This window comes from Myripristis murdjan, chromosome 5, assembly GCF_902150065.1.
Source record: "Myripristis murdjan chromosome 5, fMyrMur1.1, whole genome shotgun sequence".
Classification (NCBI taxonomy): Eukaryota; Metazoa; Chordata; class Actinopteri; order Holocentriformes; family Holocentridae; genus Myripristis; species Myripristis murdjan.
In genome coordinates, this window is record NC_043984.1 from 16,387,577 (window position 1) to 16,408,747 (window position 21,171).

Consider the following 21,171-nt stretch of genomic DNA (forward strand, 5'->3'; position numbering starts at 1 on the left):
CTAAAGGATACAGAAGTGGGCCAAACAATACAAAAGTCTCTATTTTGTGGATTTAAGACATGTGGAATTTATTGTTATTGAAAAGTTATTTTCATTCATTCATTCTCCTTGAAGAGTTATTTTTTCATTCCTCCACAGATTGCTTGTGCAGGAAAGGGGGGCGGATGGTGTGGGGGGTATTTACAGCTGAGGAGTCCACAAGGTATGCAAATATGACTGCTAAAAGTGTGAGGGACTTGATGCCCACAGTGAATAATTGACTGTATCGTGCAGATGGCCATAAAGCTCTCATGATGATTTCAAGGGAATGCTGACATAACAGGGACATCTGTTGGCTGAATCTATATCATTTTCATATAAATATGCAGAGTAACAGTTTGTGGTTCATACCAGTCAATCCCAGGCAGATGTGAGATGAAACCGATAGCTTACATTTTCATTCCTGTGCCTCAACTGCCAGAGATTAGCAGTAAGTATCCATCCATTTGAATAATGGATGTACAAGGACATATGACTCGATATGATTCATTCACTCACAAGCTCAAAATATCCCACCGTAGCTGCTTCTCTCTCTCTCTTTCTCTCTATTTTGGGAAAAAAAAAAACTGCAGGTGACAACAAAGCTGCATCTAGCTGCATCTGCAGTAGATGGCTGATGGTCGATAGGCAGTAAATATAGAACCTAAAATGCTTTCAGGTTTTGATTTTGGAAAGATCCAGCAACGTGTCTGACAGCTTATCGTATCATTATTTAAATTCCATTTCCAAACCTGTGTGGTTTATCTTATTTCTTTATTTTATTTCGAATACTTTTGCTCTCAGAGTGTAAAATACCCACAAGTGGGTACAAAAGGATGAGCATGTCACCAAAATCTCCTGATGCCATATTTTATAGTAAGGATGGATTATTAGTGATCAATAATGAGCTCTAATGATTGAATAATGAAATCATTTTGTCAGTTCATCAGTGATGGATACTGTACAGTTCACTAATAAGGGCAAATTTGGGGAATACTGGCCAAGACTCTTGCTCTGGATGTTAAAGATTGAATTGTGGGTACAGTGCCAATAACAGAAACCATTTGTGCCAATAATATAAACCATGAGACATTTAGATAGCTGTGCTCTGCAGACTTTAGCATAAATATACTTTGACAATTTCCCTTTTGTGTTACATATCTACAAAGACATGCAATATCTTTGATACTGCATCAATTTCATGGTTCCTCAATCCAAGAAGAAATGCTGTTTGTGTTATTGTTGTGTTTGCAATAAGATGAGTCAAAAGAGAGCAGAGCCACAAAGGAAAATCCTTTGTCTGGACCTTCATCTATGGTCAGCTTGTTGTGTCCACAGAGGAAGGCAGTGACCAAAAGAATGAGATCATGGATACAAGCATCTGGGTGGTTGGCCTCACTTTCTGAGACAGGTTGAATAGATATCTGGAAAAAACTCGAAGTCAAGTTGGTGCTCCTTTGCTGCTCCTCCAAGAGGAGCCAGTAGAGGTAGTTTGAGCACCTGGTAAGGATGCTTTGCAAGTGCCTCGCTTAGCAGTGTTCTGGGCACAGATGACTTGTGAGGTGACACCAGGGCAAGACAATGAGAATATGCTAGACAGGCTATTAAATCTCCCCAGCTGGCTGGAGAGACTCCTTTGGCATCCCCCAGGAGGAGTTGGAGGACGTTCCTGTGGGGAAAACATATCTGAGCTGCTCTTCTTCCCCTTTTTCCACTGCAATCTCATCCAAGATGAGTGGCAAGAAAATGGATTCATGAATAATTCCAAAGTACTTAACAAGAATACCTGAAGGGTCATGCGGTCTGGCCAAACAGAATGAGAGAGGGGAAGCATTTTCGCCAAATACAGAATGAGTCAGAACCAGGGCTTCTCTCCGAACTGCAAAAACAGGAGGAAAAAGATACCCCTTTAAACCAAAGGAAGAAAACAAAGCCTCTGTACTAACAGTTGGGGCATTTGGACCAGGCCTCCAGGTATGTCCATTTCAATATTTCGTTAAACATGAAATACAGGTTAGGGTTAGGTCAGAGCAGGGGAGCAATCTAACATGATTCATATTAAGTTGTGGGCTGCATTCATTCAAATGAGACCTCACATGGGACTGGATTATTTTTTGCTAATATCAGCAGGACCCTAGTTGGATATTTCAGGTTACCTTCTCATTTATTATTTTAAATCAATCAGTTTGCAGCCTACCACATGGAAATAACACATCATCCAGAATTACATAAACCAGATGAGAGAAATGCAACAAAATATAAAGCATACAGATTTGCCATTTACCTCCCAGAAGAAATACTGCTCTTTCCATCTTTCTTGCATTGCATGTCAACCTTTCACTTTTTTGATACAAATGTTTGCTGAACTAACATAATGTAGGAACGATCAGCACAGCAACTAGCCTGACGGTTTTCCTTTATCATTTCTTTATAGAACGCTCTTATTTTGCTTATCACACATAGTAATGATAGTATTGATAATAATTGGATGCAAATATTTCAATACAAAAAAAAACAAAAAAAAAAAAACAAACAAAAAAAACAATATCTTGATTTAAAAATATGTTTGTTTGTTTTTTCCCCTTTCCCTCCTAAACATCTTGGGGGCCTGATCAGACGGGAAGGATTCGGCCCACAGGCTGTATCTCCAACATCTCTGGGTTTGAGCAATGTGTGTTGCTGGGCCTACTGCCCCACATAGATATTAAAGATAAATACTCAGCAAGAGCACAAACAGTAATAAGTACTACTGGAAGTGTGATAAAGAGGTGCCTTTTACTGCTCCTGAGGTCCTGATTCCAACACAGTGTTTGTTGAGTTTTATATTATGCAACAAAACAGTACAGTACATCACTATTCCACATCCCACCAACATTAACTTAAAAAGTTCCCCAAACCTCCCCACACACATAAAAGGAAGTCAAACACACAACAACAATGCATTTAAATGCATAAAGAATGGTAGTGTCTTTTGAAAAAACCTGCCATAGTTGCTTACCTATTTGCCACTTGAAACAGGTACACAGCTGATTAGGGGCACTGAAGAGTGAAATGGTCAAAGAACAGCAGGAAGGGGAGCATCAGGCCTAAGTAATCAGCTCCTTTTATGCAAATAGCAGGTTTTCTGAGGTGGGTGAATAGATAATAAAGGGCACATATGACATATACTTATGAATCATTGCCCCAAGGGGGTGTGAAGTCAATGAGATTCCATAAACATCAAAATTTTGAATGCTAATTAATGTTGACTGGGCAAATACCAGTAGTGCTGATTTTAACACTTTCAGAAGTTCAGATCCCATTCACTGCCAAAGTTAACCATATTTGATATTTAAAGGCAGTGAAAGCTGCCTACATACAATATTAAGCCCGGAATGTGATGTGTTTTCTGTGATGATGTTGTACATCTGCTACACTTGTTTGCACACAAGAAATAAATAGAAATAAATATAGTTTTATTATGATGGAATCATGTGACATAGACTGATGATTATGAAAGTATTGTGGTGAGATTTGGGCGAGCAAAGAAAGGGGATTTTTAATTGATGTAGTATACATTCATTTTCTACAGCCTTTCCCTCATATTAGCCAAAACCAATTTATGCCTAACCCTATCTTAACCCTAACCCTTAGGCAATGAAGCAAAATGACCACCCAAAATAAAATAAAAAAAAAAAAAAAAAAAAAAATCCCTCGCTTTCATTGGGAAAATATGGCATCTAGGTTTAGGCAGTAGGTGTTATCTATAGGAGAACCTCTCCACTCCCCGTCTTAGTGTGGAGGCTCCTTCTGCATGCCCGGGTGCCTCTGTTCGGTGATGAACATGGGCTGTCTCCCTCAAACCCCTGCAACTCGTAGGCCAGCGGGACAGCATCCAAAGGTTAGACCCTGGGGCAGGATCTCGCTGGTTGTGAGAGTTAAGTATAATTTAAAAAATAAACTTCTTCTGACTTCTGAAACACTGGTGTAGAGTTATAGACTGATTTATTGTTGAGACATAGGAGTGCTTTTGTTTGATGCTCTCTGAAATTTGTTTGGTCAATTCATCATCCAGGGACATCCAAGGCAGCATCCAAGCCACAGCTTACAATGGGGAAAGAGCTGCCAATAAAAGCATACATTTTACATCCCTCAGGAAGCAAGAAACATGGTTTTAAGTTTGATACATATGACCCCTGAATGCCTCCAATTTTATTTAACTGTAATTTCAGAGATTCCTTCACAGGCTCTACAACACACATTTGAAAACCTCCATTGTGTTTCATTTGGTTTTTGGATCGGTCAAAAGACTGTTCATGAGTTTTGCTAAACATTAAGAAGAATCTCAAACTGAAGACCTCTCCCAGGTATCAATAATGGCTAACTGTCTGAATATATTACACAAAAAAATGATTTTGACGGAGATATTGTGTGACAAACATTATGCAAATCATTTCAAAAATACATTTGCCATGGCCCAAATAATTTCTCTTTCTGCAAACACTGCACAACATCCCTGTAAAAGTTACATTGAACGCTCATAGGGTTTTAAGCAGGAGCAGCTGGGCATGCCCCCAAGCACTGGCAGTCTGCACCACGATGCTATTTAAAGGACCATGCTTCTTGCTCAAAAAGTTATAATGATCAGTCTGGCTAACAGCAACCCATGAACTTAACCCATACATGAATGTTAGCTACAGCAACAAATTAAAACTAGGTTTTGAATTAAGATTGAATTAAGAAATTCTAGGAAAATAATGAATACTAACAAAACTGTAAAGTATGGTGTATATGCTTTGGGCAATAGTCAGTCGAAATATAAAGTATATTGGCACATGCACATGCCAAACACTAGTATGGTCCTTTAAAATGGCAATATTTTATTTATAAGCTTTGATAAACAGACTATGACAGGTTGAAGTGCACAAATGAAACCTTTTACAAAACATTTTGACTTTCAGATGCTGGCTACCGGCTGACTAATATTTATGCAAGAAGTAAGTCAGAGGATGCTTTGAAAATGTTTTCCAAATAATATAATTTCTGGTTTCGCTTCTGGCTCCTCTCACACTGTGTTTAGTATTCATGCCTTGAATGTGTTGACAAGACGCCTGCCTAAAATGCTGTGGTCAATAATTATTTGTTTCCCTGAATGAGTCACTCTAATCTTGAAGGTATTGCATCTTGAAAAGGTGGCATGGGCAGGGGAATGCTAATGATCATTGTATGCCAAGCATTATTTTAATAGCCAAAATAAACGGCAGATAATCGTGTAAGCTGTGGTATTATTTCATCTATTAAAAGAAAATAGTTATTTGCACATGAAATAGACACTTGATATTACAACAATTACAACAATTTTAAAGTGATATATTTAGAAAATCCAACACAAGTTGCCTTTAACAATTTGAAAAGTATTCCATAAATTATTTCTATTAGGCTGAATAACTAACTGTAAGGCAACTGCACAGAAACATTTAGTGAAAACACTGCATGCCAATGGAAAAAAATGCAACTCTCGGAATGCATTGAGGCATTGATTTAGAATAGTGATTGTACAGTTTGATAATGTAATAGATACCTTAAAGCCATATTCAAAATGTCATGACATCTTGATATAAATGCCTCAGATTGGCAGGGGTAGGAGCTGGAGGGGCTTGTGGTGAGAAAGCAATTATTACCCAGGTCAGGTTGACTTTTAAAAACAAGCAAGCAAGCAAACAAGTAAATCTCAAGGTTCTTTTTCATTTCACAGAAATTTCCCAGATATGTAGGCTACCCATCCACCTCACTCTTGCCTCATGCCATCCACCCGTTATGTGTGGATTTGGTTTGCAAACTTGCAACCAAAATGTTGAAATGTTCAAATGGCTGAGGTCTAATGAAAATGTGTGAGGTAAGTGGACACCTGGTTGATTACAAGCACAGTAATGCTGACAGCTCTCGCTCTCTGCTGTGGTCCCCTTGTGCCACCACACATTGAGTGATGCCAACAGCACCAGGGGAAGTTGAAATACAGCAATTTGGCAATTTGAGGGATCGAAGCACCATTAGCGCAATTCAGCTTATAATGAGCTAAAGGAAAAGAATCAGAAATCTTATCTCATTTGTTAGAATAGAAAGACAAGCGAGCATTATTTACCAAAATAACTGTGTCAAAATGGTTAGACCACTGTCTGTAGTGATAAAGATATTGCAGTCTAATAATGAAGACAGAAGAGGCCATGGATCAAGATAGGAACTTAGTGTAGTTAAAATGGCACAGGGTGAGATTAAATCATCAGCCTTCTGGTCCAGAGACACTAACTATCCCACTGAGCTAATGCTGCTGTTCTTTGGCTGCTCCAGAGTTTGGTTTTGAACACCAGTTGACACATGTGATATCATCTGAAGAATTACTGTGCTCCTTTGCTAACACCTTAATGAACAGAGTGCAATAATGGGGCCAGAGGAGGCCAGTGATCAAAAGAAGATATCTGAAGCAATTTGAAACAAAAGAAAAAAAAAAAAAAAAAAAAAAAAGGATATGGTGAGTTTTGAACCTTGGAGTGTTTTGTTTCTTTATTATGCAATCAAACAGAACAGGATTTGCAGCTAAAAATAGAATTGAATTGAATTTAATAAATACAAATCAAAAACTTGTGTTTGCAAATTCATTCAGCTGTTGCGCTGAATCTCGTGGGTGGGACCTATGCTGAAATCTCTATTGGACCATCCCAACTGGATCGACAGCTTGGCCAACATCAACAGTTTTAATGTAATAGTACAACCACCACCTTCAGATAGGTGTTTGAATCAGAATGGCTACTATTATTACCTATAGTAGGGAGCAGAATTGGCATGACTTACATAGACTGAGGAGTCTGGACCAATGAATCAGGAAAAAAGAATCTTGTTGCTACTGCATACGGTTCAAGAGTTATAACGCCATCAACAGGAAAGTTGGTATAATCTTAATTGAGATTTCCAACCAAGCTGCAAAATTTGGTCACTGCAGCTCTTAGTTTTGGAGATGCAGACACTTTTAGCGGAGAAGAATGGAAAGACAGAATCAATCATCTGAGCGATCAAAATAGGGCTCCAGCACAAGCATGAGGATCCACTGATTTTTTTTGTCATGCATGACAGCGTGTTCGTTTTGCTAACAAAATAATATGTCAGGGATAGTATGGACTCAATCATTTTGTCATACAGACTTCATCGCGCAGACACCCAAACCTTCAGCTTTGTTTTACATTCACTCTCTGTTTGTGTCATCGGTTCCAGATATCATAGCCTGATATACATTTTAAAATCAAGTTGGCATGTTGTGACAGCCTTGTGTCCAAATGATGTAAGTGTATGGGCATCCTGCTGCAGGAATATGCACACAAGGGTCAGAGCGATACAAGGATAACAGGCTTGTCTGTTGCTACAGCTGCCTTGTGGTTTGCAAGTGCTCAACCAGGTATAAACTAGCAGTCACTCTGTTGTTCCTAACCTGAAGCATGTGTGTGGTGGAAGGGTCAGAAATCACATGCAGTACTGAATCATGTTAGCGTGACTAACACCAGGTTACTGTGAACACTGCCAACCAAAGCAAGCAAGTCTGAGAGCCGCGATCTTTTTCCACTTAAGGCTCCTGTTGTGATGTTAAAGTGTTTAAGCGCCGTTGGAGTTTTGTTCCTGCTCCAGTGTATGCTTGTTAAATTTTATTAAATTAAAAAAAAAAAAAAAAAAAAAGAAGTCAATAAAAAATTGCTGTCAAGGGCAAAAATAAGGTTACTGCTTATAAGTTACTATTAAAGTCTCAAGTCGGTCCTACAAAGTCTGACATATTCAAAAAATGTTGTAAACAAAATAAAATGACATAATCTCTACAAAATTATGGGGAAATTGAAGTTACACTAGCTGACATGTGCTTCTAATCATGCTTCTCACTTTGCTAGTTTACATTGTAAGTTCCTGAAAACAAATATAACGGTACTCTGGATCACAACAAAAAACAAGAAAGACATCGCTTACCTGATCTCATCAGCTAAGAATTAACTACCATTTGCATAAAAATCATTATGACTCATTATTTTCAGCGCCAGAATTGTCTCTTTGTTTTTGCAGTATGGATGTAAAAACAGAATTACATAACCAAGAGACTTCTGCTCTGAAAAACGATGCCTCATCCTGCACAGCATCTCTTTGAAGTGTAGTCGTTGGGTAGAAGTGAATGTTGTGCTTCTGGAATTTGTTATCATGGGATCTGTGCAGTGGATGAGACCGTGTGGCTTGTGAGAACCAAAGACAGGACATGAGCGCTGTTGGGACCAGTGTGCAAACATTATACCCCAATGGGACCACACTGATATTTTTCCAAAACGTTTTAAATTAATAACATTTTCGGTCATGCAGATCAGCTAAGGCTACACTTTTCTTGAGAATCACGAAAGGGGACTCTCTGACCTGTAAAAAGTTGGGTATTTTCTAGCTGATGTTTGCACTGTCACACTGTCACACTTTATTAGGCTGAGTGAGAAAATACAACCTCAGAGCCAGTGGGTGGAATTTATAATTGCAGGGCTAGAGGACAAACAACACAGTAGAGGATACATAAGGAAGTAGTATGTACCAGTAGCCTGTGGCTGTTTTATTCTGAAAAGATAGTGACAGTCTGCAGCATCAGTACCATCAACAGCTGAACTGAATTACATGAAAAGCAACAACATGCATCTGAGCAGAAGGTTTGCATGCAAACTGCTGCCAGCTAGGATGTGACTTTGTAAAAAATATAAATAAATAAAAGTAGACTTTGTTTGTAGGCTCATAATCCTTGAGCCCAAATTAGAGGGATGATACTTCCTTCAACCATAAAAATACTGACATGAAAAGGAACTTGAGTGCTTCAAAATATGCTAGTTTTCCTATCACAGTGTTTGGTTTACCTTGAAAGGTTTACAAAACGTTCAAATTTAAGGAACTTCCTGTGCAGTGTCCACAGTCACAAGAGTGCTCTTTGTTTATTGTCCGTGTGACATGACAAAGGGCTACACACCTACTGAAGAATAAAGTTCATTCTAAGTTCATGCCTTGTCAAAGTGGGCTGGATGGAGAAGATGTAGTGTGCTGCCTGATTTGATGATCTCCCATGATAAGGGACAGCCTTACATTACAGAGTGAAAACTGAGAGGGAAAAAAACATCAAGCAGGACATTGTTTGTCACAGTGTAGCTGTAGCAGATGTGAAATATATCTTAAGTAGCTGACAGCTGGTGCGCACAAGGATGTCTCCTTTTGTTAAATATCTGCTGCCTGTTAAAAGCTATTTTATTAGTATTATTATTAATACTGTTATTACTGTTATTACTATTATTCTCTCTCTCTCTCTCTCTCTCTCACACACACACACACACACACACACACACACGATACAGACCTACATACTTTTTTATTAGGCCAAAATGTTTCCCTCTGAATTTCTGTGATATAAATAATTACTGCTCATTTGTTAACCACAGCTGAATCAGTGCAATCTGTGAACATCTTTAACAAAAGAAACTGGATCTAAAAGTGTCAGTTTTATGGTTCTCAATCAGTGATCCCCTTAGGGTGCTTTCTCATCTATAAATCATTTTGCCTGCTCTGAATCAGAGTGAAATTGATATTTTGGTTTGTTTTTCTGTTTGGTCTGATTTGCTTTAACACTGCACAAATTTAAATGGACCAGACAAAACCAAACCTTTGCTGAGGGGCATTTGGGAAGGGGCAGGGCAGGCATTGTATTCCCAAAAGTATTTTATTCATTGGTCAGAAACGCATATCTACAGAAAATGTAAACAAACCTTTTGCAAATGTGCATGGAAGTTTAGAGAAATAGCAATCAACTGGGCACAGACAACGCAAAGTCAGTGTCACAGTTATGTTTGCTGATAGTGGCAATAATCTTGCTTTGGTGTTAAATACATTCCAAACATAACCAGGCTGTCAACAAATGTGTATATCTACTCTTTACAAAGAAGACATGCCGTAATTAGACAATGGTATGACTGGTGAAGTTGAGCCAATGCATTCCTACTACAACCTGTAATAATAAAATGTAGTGTGTTTGGTTCATTTCCTAAAGTTGGATCAGATTGTTTTCTTATTGCAATCAAACTGCACTTGGGTTCACTTGGACTTGGTTGCAAGCGGATGGTCTTGCAAGCGGTCTTTGACTTGTTGTTTTGATCCACACCTGAGTGTGATTGCTGTGTCCACACCTGCCCAAACAAACAGCACAAAGGAGGGAAATGCACCAGGGTTCAAATCAACCAGACTTAATACTGCACATGTGTCAAACTGGTGCAATGGAGGGCCAAGACCCTGCAGGTTTTCATTCCAACCGAAAACTCCACCAGGGGATTTCACTGATTACCCCACCTTCCAGCACAGAGAGGGGACTAATCAGTAAAATCACCTGCAGCCTTTTGGCCCTTTATGGCACCAGTCTGACACCCCTGAAATACTGTATAAATGAAAGAAGCCTAAGTCAACACCTAGTCTTTTGCCCACAGCGTGTTCAATGCTGCAACAGTGGGTTATGCATGACAAATTGTGCTCACACATTCACTCACTCGCTCATGAACGACCTGCATGGGAAGTTAGTGGGATGCATGCACAGTACGCAGAGCAAAGGCGCAGCTTATTAAGCTTGACAATGTCTGTATGCAACCAGGAAATCCTAAAGTGAAACTTGTTTAAGTGGGATTGCATTTGATAATCTATCCAAGTAAAAAATACAAGTATTTTATTTCAGTGAATCTCTTAGTTACACTATTGTTTATGTTAAGCAGCCCTTTAAAATTGGTCTTACTGAGAGAAAAAACATGTCAACAAGCCCAAAAGCGACCAGCAGGGCACCATCTGCAGTGAAAAATGAAATCCCGAAAAGTAAAGCGAGCAGAATTAAGTACAATAGTGGGTAGGGACATTTAGTAGGATGCACACAGGTTTGCTGTGGGTCTGGATGGTTTTGTGTTTGTTTCAAATGCAGTAACATGAATGGTTTGTCAGGGAGAGTCAAACATCACTGCAAATTTTCAGTTTCAAAATTTGGCCCCTCTGTTTGTTTAGGATTTGCTGTGGCCAAAAGTGCATGGCTAGCCGACTAAATACTAAATAAATCCAGCCTAAAACACTGTTTAAAGACAAGGATTTACATGGCATTTCTGGTGCCGTTTTTTCGTTTGATGTTGTATTTTTGTTGTTCCGCAGCTAACTAATCAAAAGTGAGTCCATTTACGTGAGAGATATTCTCAGCACAGCAAACATGGCACTTGTTAGGATGGGAAAAAATCAGCAATCTAAAACAAAAACATCAAGTGTCAGGTTTCAATATGAACCCCTAAAACAAAAGAGCAAGAGTTTCTTTGTAGACTCACAGATCTGCAGCTTTGTTAAAAACAGGCATTGGTAATTTACACTGTTTTTTGTGGTTTTGTTATTGTAGGGATAATTTGTTTTTCTGTTGGAGCCTAATGGGAGGGAGAAGCGTGCTCTCCCTCTTCTGTGTGGGATTTCTCCCTGTGTGTTTGTTTAAACAGTGTTAATGTGTTTTAGGCTTGATTTTTCCCTTTAAAAGGATTTGGTTAATAGCTGTTGTTGGAAGACACATTTGAAACAGTCAGTGTTATGCTCAGTTTTTTCTATGGACAGTGATCCATTAGAGGCCTGCTGAAGTGCAGCATCTGTGTTAAACTGGAAAAAAGCTAGTCACAGTTCCAGAGTATAATGTACTGTAGAATTATTGAGTCAGCCAGGGACTGATGGCATCAACAAAGAGAGAAAATGTTCAATCTTAATGAATCAAGATTTATTTTTTTTTAGAATCAGTGAACTTTTGAAAACTGTTTTTTTAAGGAAACTTAGCTTGAAATGCTTCATGTCTCTGCACTAATTAATACAGCACGTGACAAAGAGAGACTATTTCAACAATGGAAAATGAGTCAAAAGAATAATTTTATTTTGTGAGATTAACTGAGATGTGAAGGCAAATGTAACACTGGTGTACTGGAACCAAATGGGGGAAAAAAAAGTACCCATCAGAGCGCAGACCTCCACCAAGTTGGCAGCGGGAGGTTAATGCCCTGTTTGTTCGAAACAACACCCCCTGCAGTTTGGACAACGCCCTTTAGGCATTGCTGTGTGGAAGCACATACTTGGTATCCCGCAATTATGCAAGTGTTTCCTTCATTTTGGCTGTGACCTTGTTGCACAGTGTGGTGGAAAGAACCACAGTGGGATTTGGTTGGCATGAGTAAGTTGTTATCCAATTCATATCCTGAGTCCATCTCTCTTCATCAATCAAAAATCTAATCTAAATCTAATCTTTTTTTTTTACCCTCTCTGAGTGTCCTGCTTCCATCTCTGGCACTTGATGCTCAGTGACATAATTTTGACAAGCTTTTTCTCTTGCAGCTGAACAGCCTCTGCATATGACTCACTATTACTTTAGTCCAACTTTTCCTTATTGCTACTATGGATATTTATAAATCTATCAAAAACGTTGAAAAGAAACTGAGAAAGTTTCAACTCCATTGCTACTCTTCAACCATGCTATGATCAAATGTCTCAAGTGTTGATCAAGTGTTTAAAGAACCCCAGAATTAGGGGTCTTAACCATTACACTATCTCTGAGCACTGATGGAGATCAGTGTTATTTAGAGCTTCCTCCTGAATATCAACTTCCTGTTCCCTTCCTCCTATTAGAGAAACTGTCCCACATCTCTGGTGCTAATTATTGACAGGTGATCATGTTTTTGTTTATGGTGATTATGATGATATGTTAGTGCTGCATATTGTATCTTAGTTACTGTACCTACAGAGGAGCTTTCTCCATCTGGCAAAAGCAATCATCAACAAAATCTCAAAATAAACTAAAAAAGGCTTTCTTTACTCTGATATCAGGAGTTTTACTCTATTGTAGGCTGACCACCAGGCTTTTGAGATTCAGTTGCTTTTATTCACAACAACTAAAGTGATCTTGCTCACTACTTCAACCTGCTTACTGAAATCAAATCAACATTGAAATTTACTCCAGAGCATCCAGCACCTGGTTTCACGCTGGCTAATAAGGTAGCTGTAGCTCATTATAAAAGAACAAAAAGAGCATCCAGTATTTTATATCACTGATTAAGGCATTTCTTGAGAGTGAAAGTTGTTTGAGTCATTGAGTTACATGTATATCTGTTATTGCACCATTGGGAGGAAATATAGTCCTTACAGTTAATAATACAAATTGGAAGCATGCAAAATGGAAACAGAATGGGGCTTAAAATTGAGCATTACGTGGGAGGTAATGATATAAATCCATTAGATGCATCCTTTGAGGTATGGAATTAAAACGCTTGGTCCACAGTGTCAAAGGCTTTTATCTGAATCTGCTGCTAAAATAAGGTCACTTATTTTAGTGCTTGTATTTAATGAGAGCTCTCTCCATACTGTGTAGTGCCCAAAAATCCGGCTAGAACTAGACATGCACTGTCCGTGAGCAACAGCGAGGTTAGGTATATCCTGGAAATGATGAATTTGGCCAAATGATGGTTCTAGATGAAAGGTAATAGAGTCACCAGAATCAGTCGGGTTCTTCTTATGGAGTCTTGGATGTGCACAGCAACTTTGAAATAAACATTATTTGAGTTATTATTCACTGCTCAATGTATAGAACGACACCAAAATGCTTTATTGGGTTAAACAATGTTCTTTGAAAACTTAGATGCAAGCTATGGGAAATTATCATTTCCTCTTAAATATTTAGTAGGTTCCTTAGGGAACTTGATGCTTCCCTTACAAATTCAGGCCCATGTTGTGGTTTTCTTCTGAACTGCTGACAATAACGTTGCACTGATTCTGTCAGCCCTATTGATTCTGTCAGTTATTAAACCAAAGAAGAATTAATCTTTGTCTAAAAAGCTCTTAGATAATCACAGAGAAAAAACTAGCATCAACATCTGGCTTAGTTTTACCAGATGAAAAGCAGCCACAGAAGCTGAAGGACTCAAACGGTATTCCCATTTGTCTTCATCCTTTGGGATATGCGGGTGAAAAAGTGTGTTTGAATTAAGACATGTTGCCTTGTTCGGTCTTAATATGTTGTCATGCATTCAGTTTTCTGATATGTGATGATAGGTTTTATGCATTGCCTGTGTAAAGAAATAACACAAACAACAATATTGTGGCTTCTCTATTTGTCACTGCTTTTGTAAATTTAGGCCTAATGTTGGTGTTGAAAATCAATCAAAATCAGCCCTGGTTGTCCCAGCTGTCTGTTCATGTAAAAAAAGAAAAAAAAAGGGGAAAAAAAAGTCAGATTTCCTGTTTTAAAATGTGATTTAATATTGCAGGGAGTGCAACAAAAGGGCTCATCTGAGAGATTTTTTACCCAGGATTGTTGTTATATTCTAGTGTGTATCCAGTATATATTTGCTGTTCAAAAGAATAAATTATGGATCTAGGTTTTTTTTTTGTTGTTTGTTTGTGCATGTAGCTTTGTGTGTGAGAGTGTTTGCGTTTGGGAGTCACCCTAAGAAAAGATAGTTGCAAAGATAGCCAAGAAAACAGATAGTAGGAGAAAGCAAACTCAAACAATAATTGCTGTACTGGATAATACGCCAAGCCATGGAAAATGGAAAGTAAAGTAAAACCTTCAGGCTACTAGATAAATGCAATGCCTCAAATCCATTGTGATGAAGTTGGAGATTACTTATTGAAGGGGAATTTGAAGTTTGAATTTGAAGTGAGTTGTTTTATATATTGTTTGTTACCATAAATGTCTTCATTACTGGATCTAAGGCTCGATTGATGAGGCTTTCAGTTGTGGGCAAGTTGCCCTTAATAATCCATGGATTGTTTTGTTCATCTGTTTTGCTGATTGTTTGATTGTTTGTTTGTTTGTTTGTTTGTTTGTTTGTTTTTCATTTGTTCACTGATCAGATATGGATCACACTTGTGAACAGGTTTGATCTCCCCACTGCATTTTCAAAATTATGCTGATTGGCCCAAGGCATCTGTTAAATCATTGGTTGGTTTGTTTATCCATATGTCACTTGCAGTATCTCAGATGCCACAAACAACATTTTGATGAAACTTGAGGGAATAATGCCTCACAGTGTTGTGCTTAGGCATTTTCAAAATCCCAGTGATTGACCTAAGGGGACTGCCACATTGTTGTTTGTCCATGTGTCCCATGTGATATATCAGACACCACTGATCAGATTTTTATTGTAAAAAAGGGAAATAATTTGTTTTAACACTGGATGTCATGCTTCCGCACCTGCACTACAAAAAAATAAATGAATAAAAATAAATCCGTGGACAACACAGTGCTAGTGTATGTGTAACTTCTCTCTTTACTAAGTTCAACAATGCACTCATGTTGCCTGGTTGGTCAACAAGGCCAGACATGAGGTGCTCTGCCATGTTTGTTGTGGCTGAGCATCAGTGTGCTGAAAGTTACAGATTTCAGCTTCATTCCAGTACTGAGTTTTGTTGAAATGTTTGTTTAAGGAACACAACCATAGTCCATGCCTCACGACTTGTTTAGGGAGGAGTTTAACCAAGCACTGTATGCTCATGTCCCTCTTGAATCTTGCCTGGGCTTCTAATGACGAATTCAGATTGCATGAATGCACCCTAATTTTGACATAATTTTGTCGTGGTGGCAGATGTAAAGCATTGGCCCCAAATATGAACTGTATAAGAGATGGTCATGTGGCTTTAATCTGTATACTGTACCGAGCTGATGATCCACGGAACCTTGACATAAAGTCCAGCATGTCAGAATTTCCTGGCCTTTTGCCGACTGTGACAACATCCACCTTACGTGTTCTTCACTGTCATGCTGTTAATTTCTTCCCCCATCCTTCACAATCACCTGTGAATGTTGTGGTGGATAGCAAATGACAACATGTACTGATTGGTCAGGGTCAAAAGTAACATTGTGTGGCCTCATTCTCAGCCAAGACATGGCCAGGATTTATATCATAATAAACACCTGAACTGACATGCTGATAACTGTGATAGACAGAAATACTGTGGAATTTGATTTCCTCACACAATCATGATTCAACAAACCATTTGACGGTCAAGAAATGCCGGTCACACCCTTTGAGCAACCAAAAACACACAGTATAAAGAGAATCTTCATTTATTTCAAATGAATTTCGGTGAAGAAAGATATTATGAAAGCACCGAATGCATAGGATTTTAATAAAATATCTATTTCAGACATTTATGACCATCATCATCTTTCTAACAAACTGAGACATTTAATCTGTTGGTTGGTGGTTTGTGTTTGCTTGCTCATTTTTAGTATCAATCATGTCAAAATTGTTGCACACTGACTTCATGTAATGAGACATCCAGATCAACAAATTACATGCAGACAGAAGATTAATGTGTTTTGATCCAGTAAAGCCTCAGAATGAATTTAAAATTACATACAAACATAGAAGAGAGGGAAACCGCAGGAGTTTAGGACTTAAGAGGATTTGGTAGCTTTATATTATTTCCTGTGTAATGAGCCCACTGGTGTCCCGCTCAAAGTCTGTGTGTTCCCATGACTGTCAAAAAGAACAGGGTGGCTGGTCAAGCATGGAAGCACAGTAATGGTTATTGCACAGGGGATACAAATATTTTAAGTCCTGACAACACTGACCTATTACAGAAACAAGATGTAGCCTAATTCAACAAACAAGCACTCACATAAGCTTTAGAGAAGAAACTGGGTCAAACTGTACTTATAATTAAAAAATAACAGGTTAGAGATGCTAGAGAAGTGTTGATTTTTCTTTTCACACATGAGCTGATGGGAAGAGGGATAGGATGAGGCATTAGGTGGGAATGGACTGGCACATTTTGGAACAAGTTGAAAGAAAAGTGCATGTCTAGACATTGCTTTTCAGGACCAAGGGGTCCAGTGGGGATTTTTCCCACCAATAGGGCACATCTCTCACGTGTTAAAAGTCAACGCCTTGTGCCCTTCTCATAGAATATTTCTACTGGGCAGCATATGGTATTGGAGCTTGCTTTATCATTATTAAAGGTACTGTAAACCCAGTTAAAAGTGCATAAGCTATATTGTTATTTAGTATCAGTCATCCAACAAGATTTACAACAAGTCCATGTCTGATGCCATTGCAATCTACATCCATAACAGATTGAAGCACTTTGGTAGCCTTCATCTAGAGACCGACAAAGTATAGTAGCAGTATCATTTCAGGGAAAGGTGAGTTTTCCCTTCCTGACTACACCTGATGTGGATGATCATGGTTTTTATAACCCTGAAATGTCTTGTTTTTATAGAGCTATTGATGATCTCAGAGACAAAGTAGTTGTATCTCATTCATTTGTCCAGCAGGGTTGCCACTCACACTGTACACACGGAGCCAGAATTAGTGGCACAAGGACCTAAGGCAGTAGAAGTTGGCAGTTTCATCCTCCCCTATGATTATGTCTTATTATGTCTTATATCTTATTATTATTTGCTTTGTTATCTCATCATAATTGTCCATGTTATTGCCCATTTTATTGTTTTGCCCGGGCATGCTCATCCATCCTAGTGGGGGATCCCACAATGAATGAGCCTGCCAAAGGCTTCTTACATTTTTTTCCTAATAAGGTTTTCTTGTTAAGGTTATCTTCACTGGGGGTCTCAGCTCGGTTTTGTCAGGCAGTCTTTGTTTGTTATGCCTAATAATTACTACTTGCTTTGATTTATTTTTTATGGCATTACATTACATGCACATTTTATATCATTACATTACAATTTTTTATGTCATTACATTACTGCATCATTTTGATTTGCTATTAATTATTGATTAGTTAGATTTAGGTAGGTCCGTTTTTGTTATGTCTTTTGAGATATGTTTTTGTGATGAAGGGCTGGATAGTATGCTTGACTTGACTTGACTTAGTAATGCCTGTTCCGCTTAAAAAGCCTGCAGAATAATATGGATGTACACACATGTAACATGTAGTATATGCTGAATTTTCTCCTCCCTTTTATTGGGGATATTATATGCCTATCAAATGTGTAAATTAGAGTTTAGATGTGTTAGTTCCATCTGGTTAAACTAACCAATTTCAAAATGTTATCAACAGTGTAATTATAAATCCACATGATGTCTGTAATATTCACAGGTAAGGGATGGCAAAATAAATGAAACACCATTAGAAAGAGTCAGAATATGCTGAGTGATCATGCACTACCAGGAAAGTTTCAGTGCTCCCAGCCATGGATTCGCCCACTGCTCTATGAGAACAGTTAGCATTTGGTGTTTTGTTTTCATAATATAGTTTTTGCCTTACCCTTGAAAGGATTAAAGATTAACATAAAATTGGGCAGGAGAATGCTTTTCATTTGCTTTATAGTGGCACACAGTAGCGGTTTTAGGCACGGGCGAAGCGGGCAGCCGCCCGGGGCGGCATATTTTCATGTCACGTGGGGGGCGGCATGAGCGCAAAAAAAAAAAAAAAAAAAAAAAAAAAATCATCCTCGCTGCAAAGCAGTTTTCTATTACCGTATTCATCTGAATAGAAGACCATATTTTTTCCACTGAAAATGCCCTGAAAAAACGCCCTCGTCTAATATTGGGGTCTAAGCAAATACACATGTATTGTGCTTGCATATAAACCAGTAGGTAGGCTCGCCTGATGCCGCAATTACCGGCGAATGGCCGCATTGCGCAGTCAATAATCAACCATGTTGTCTGTGTCACTGTCCGTTGTGCTGCTGCAGCCGCGTATGAACAAAAGTTGATTTATAATGAGAGGATGGCAGTATGTGTGCGCCGCTCACCTGTCAGATCCGGCAGACCTGACCAGGTGGGCGCAGCACCTGTAAGCATCAAGCCGGTGCCGCGACCGGCCCGCCTGATGCTGACCGGTGGCTTTTTTTTATGCAAACAAGATTTTGTCCATATAAAAAGTATTTTTCCAAAAAAAGGTATTTGTGCAGGTGTTGGCGCCCCTGCTCTGGGAGGGGCGCGTGTAGCCGCCAGAGGGGCACCGGTAGCGGCCGTTATCGCATGGAAGTTCTTGCTCCACGCGCGCGCGCGCGCGCGGCTAGAACGGAAGGGCGCAAGGCAGTAATTTCGCCCAGGGCGGCAACATGGGCAGAACCGCCACTGGTGGCACATCCAAACAAAAATTATGTTGGGCCACCATCAGATTTTTTTAACAACCACTGTACTTGAACATATTTATCCACTCTGAATTATCTTTTGAAGTTATCATTTGAAGTGTCAACATGTTGCATCACTTGAAAGTACATAACCTCTCTCATTTTTTAAAGAAGAATGTACACAGTACTCCATCTTCATCCTCAGATAAACAAGTTGGAAAACATTACTCATCTGAAAAAATAAAATGGACTTATAGGGCTTGTTGAATTGAAAATTGCCGACTGTATTGTATTTTTCTAAGTGAGATTTGCTTTGTAGATAATTATACCCATGATGGCTCATTTCACTAAACCCACATAATCCAGAGGGCAGCAGCAAAACAGACCATCTTAGATGAAGCAGATACCCTCCTTCAGTGATTGAATTAGGCCAATTACCACTCCAGAGGGCTCGACAGTTGTGATGTCTGACTTCCACATTACTAACTGGAATCAGCCCTTTGAATCCAAATGATTTAACCATAGCAGGCAACATTTGATAGTGTCTATATCCAGCACCTAAAACACTAACCCTACATTGACACTGAGCAATGGCATCAACAAGTCACTTTATGGATTTATTCATTTCCTGTAGAGCTGAGAGACCATGCAGTGAAACTCAGACAACATGTGGCTGGTTAAGCTTGTCAGCCAAGAAAAGCAAGAAAGATGTTTTATTTAAAAGGTTAGAGGAATGAAAACCAAAAACAAAATGAAACTGTTGGATCCATTTTTGGGTTCAGTCATACGCTCTGATGTAATATTGATTTTTTTTTTTTTAATTAGTGCTTCCCAAATGCTTGCTAGAGAGTTATATAAAATCATCAAATCAATGCGGTCTGTTTTTATGGAAGACATTGCAAATACAGCAAACAATAGACGAGTTGCCTGTTGGAAGCTGTGTAGCTGCATGAGGCTGGTACATAGATGCAATTGAGACCTCTCACACTGCCTACAATCAGTCAAAATAGAGATCCATCAACTAAGTTGCCTGCACCATGAGTGACTAAAAATACTTTGGACTACAGATGTAGTGCCCTGCTATTTTGGAAATAGAGAAAGAAGCCCTGTTTTTGAGTTAAAACAGACAAATAATTGGTTAGGTGTGATGTCTCTTGAAGAATTTGCTATTTTTTGGAGAGTATGCCATTTGGTTTGTCTGCTGCAGCCTTGGGTCATGTTTTTGAGAGTTACATCTTTCATTAGCTCAGTGAGAGACGCCTGTAATGGTAGTGGTGCTATTACTTGGGTCACTTGATGCTAAGATGGAGCACCTGAGGAACAGTATTGTTTTCCCATAGTACATGTACATGGACATGTACAAGTACATGGAGTTTTCGAGTTGCATGCTGAATGCCTGTAGTATAGTAAAAGTTATATCTTTTGTCATGTCTTCCTTAAATTATTTTGCTGTAGACATGGCTTGGTCACCGGTGTATATTCAGCAGCACAGACACTTCTGAATGACCATAGAAATATTAAAGGAATATTACAGGAATACTACAAACAGCAATGTGTCTCCGTGATCCTCTTGCTCTTTCGTGACTACATGTTACTAGTCACTTTGATCATGAAGGTGACACTATAGAGAATATAGCCTACAATATAGTATAGGGGAGTGAGGGGTAGAACCTAACATTTCAGGCCAAAGGCAAAAAAATGTAGGATATGTAGGAGTTAGAGAACTCATTTTTTAATACAAGCAACATACACATCTCTGCTACAAATGAACACTTTAACTTTGTTTCTAGAACCTACCATTTCCGTGGAATTTCACCCTAAGTGGAAGAAGAGAAATGTTACAATTTACCCCACCTGTGGGGTAAATTGTAATGAAGGGAGTCTTAGTTGTAACACTTAAAGAAAGGTTTGGTTTAACACAGTTTAATACTTTAAAATTATAGGAATATTATAGGGACATTATAGTAATATTGCCATAAAAGTCTTGTGGCCAATAATATAAACGCAGGCCTACAGTACTACAAATACGCCATGAGTCCCATTTA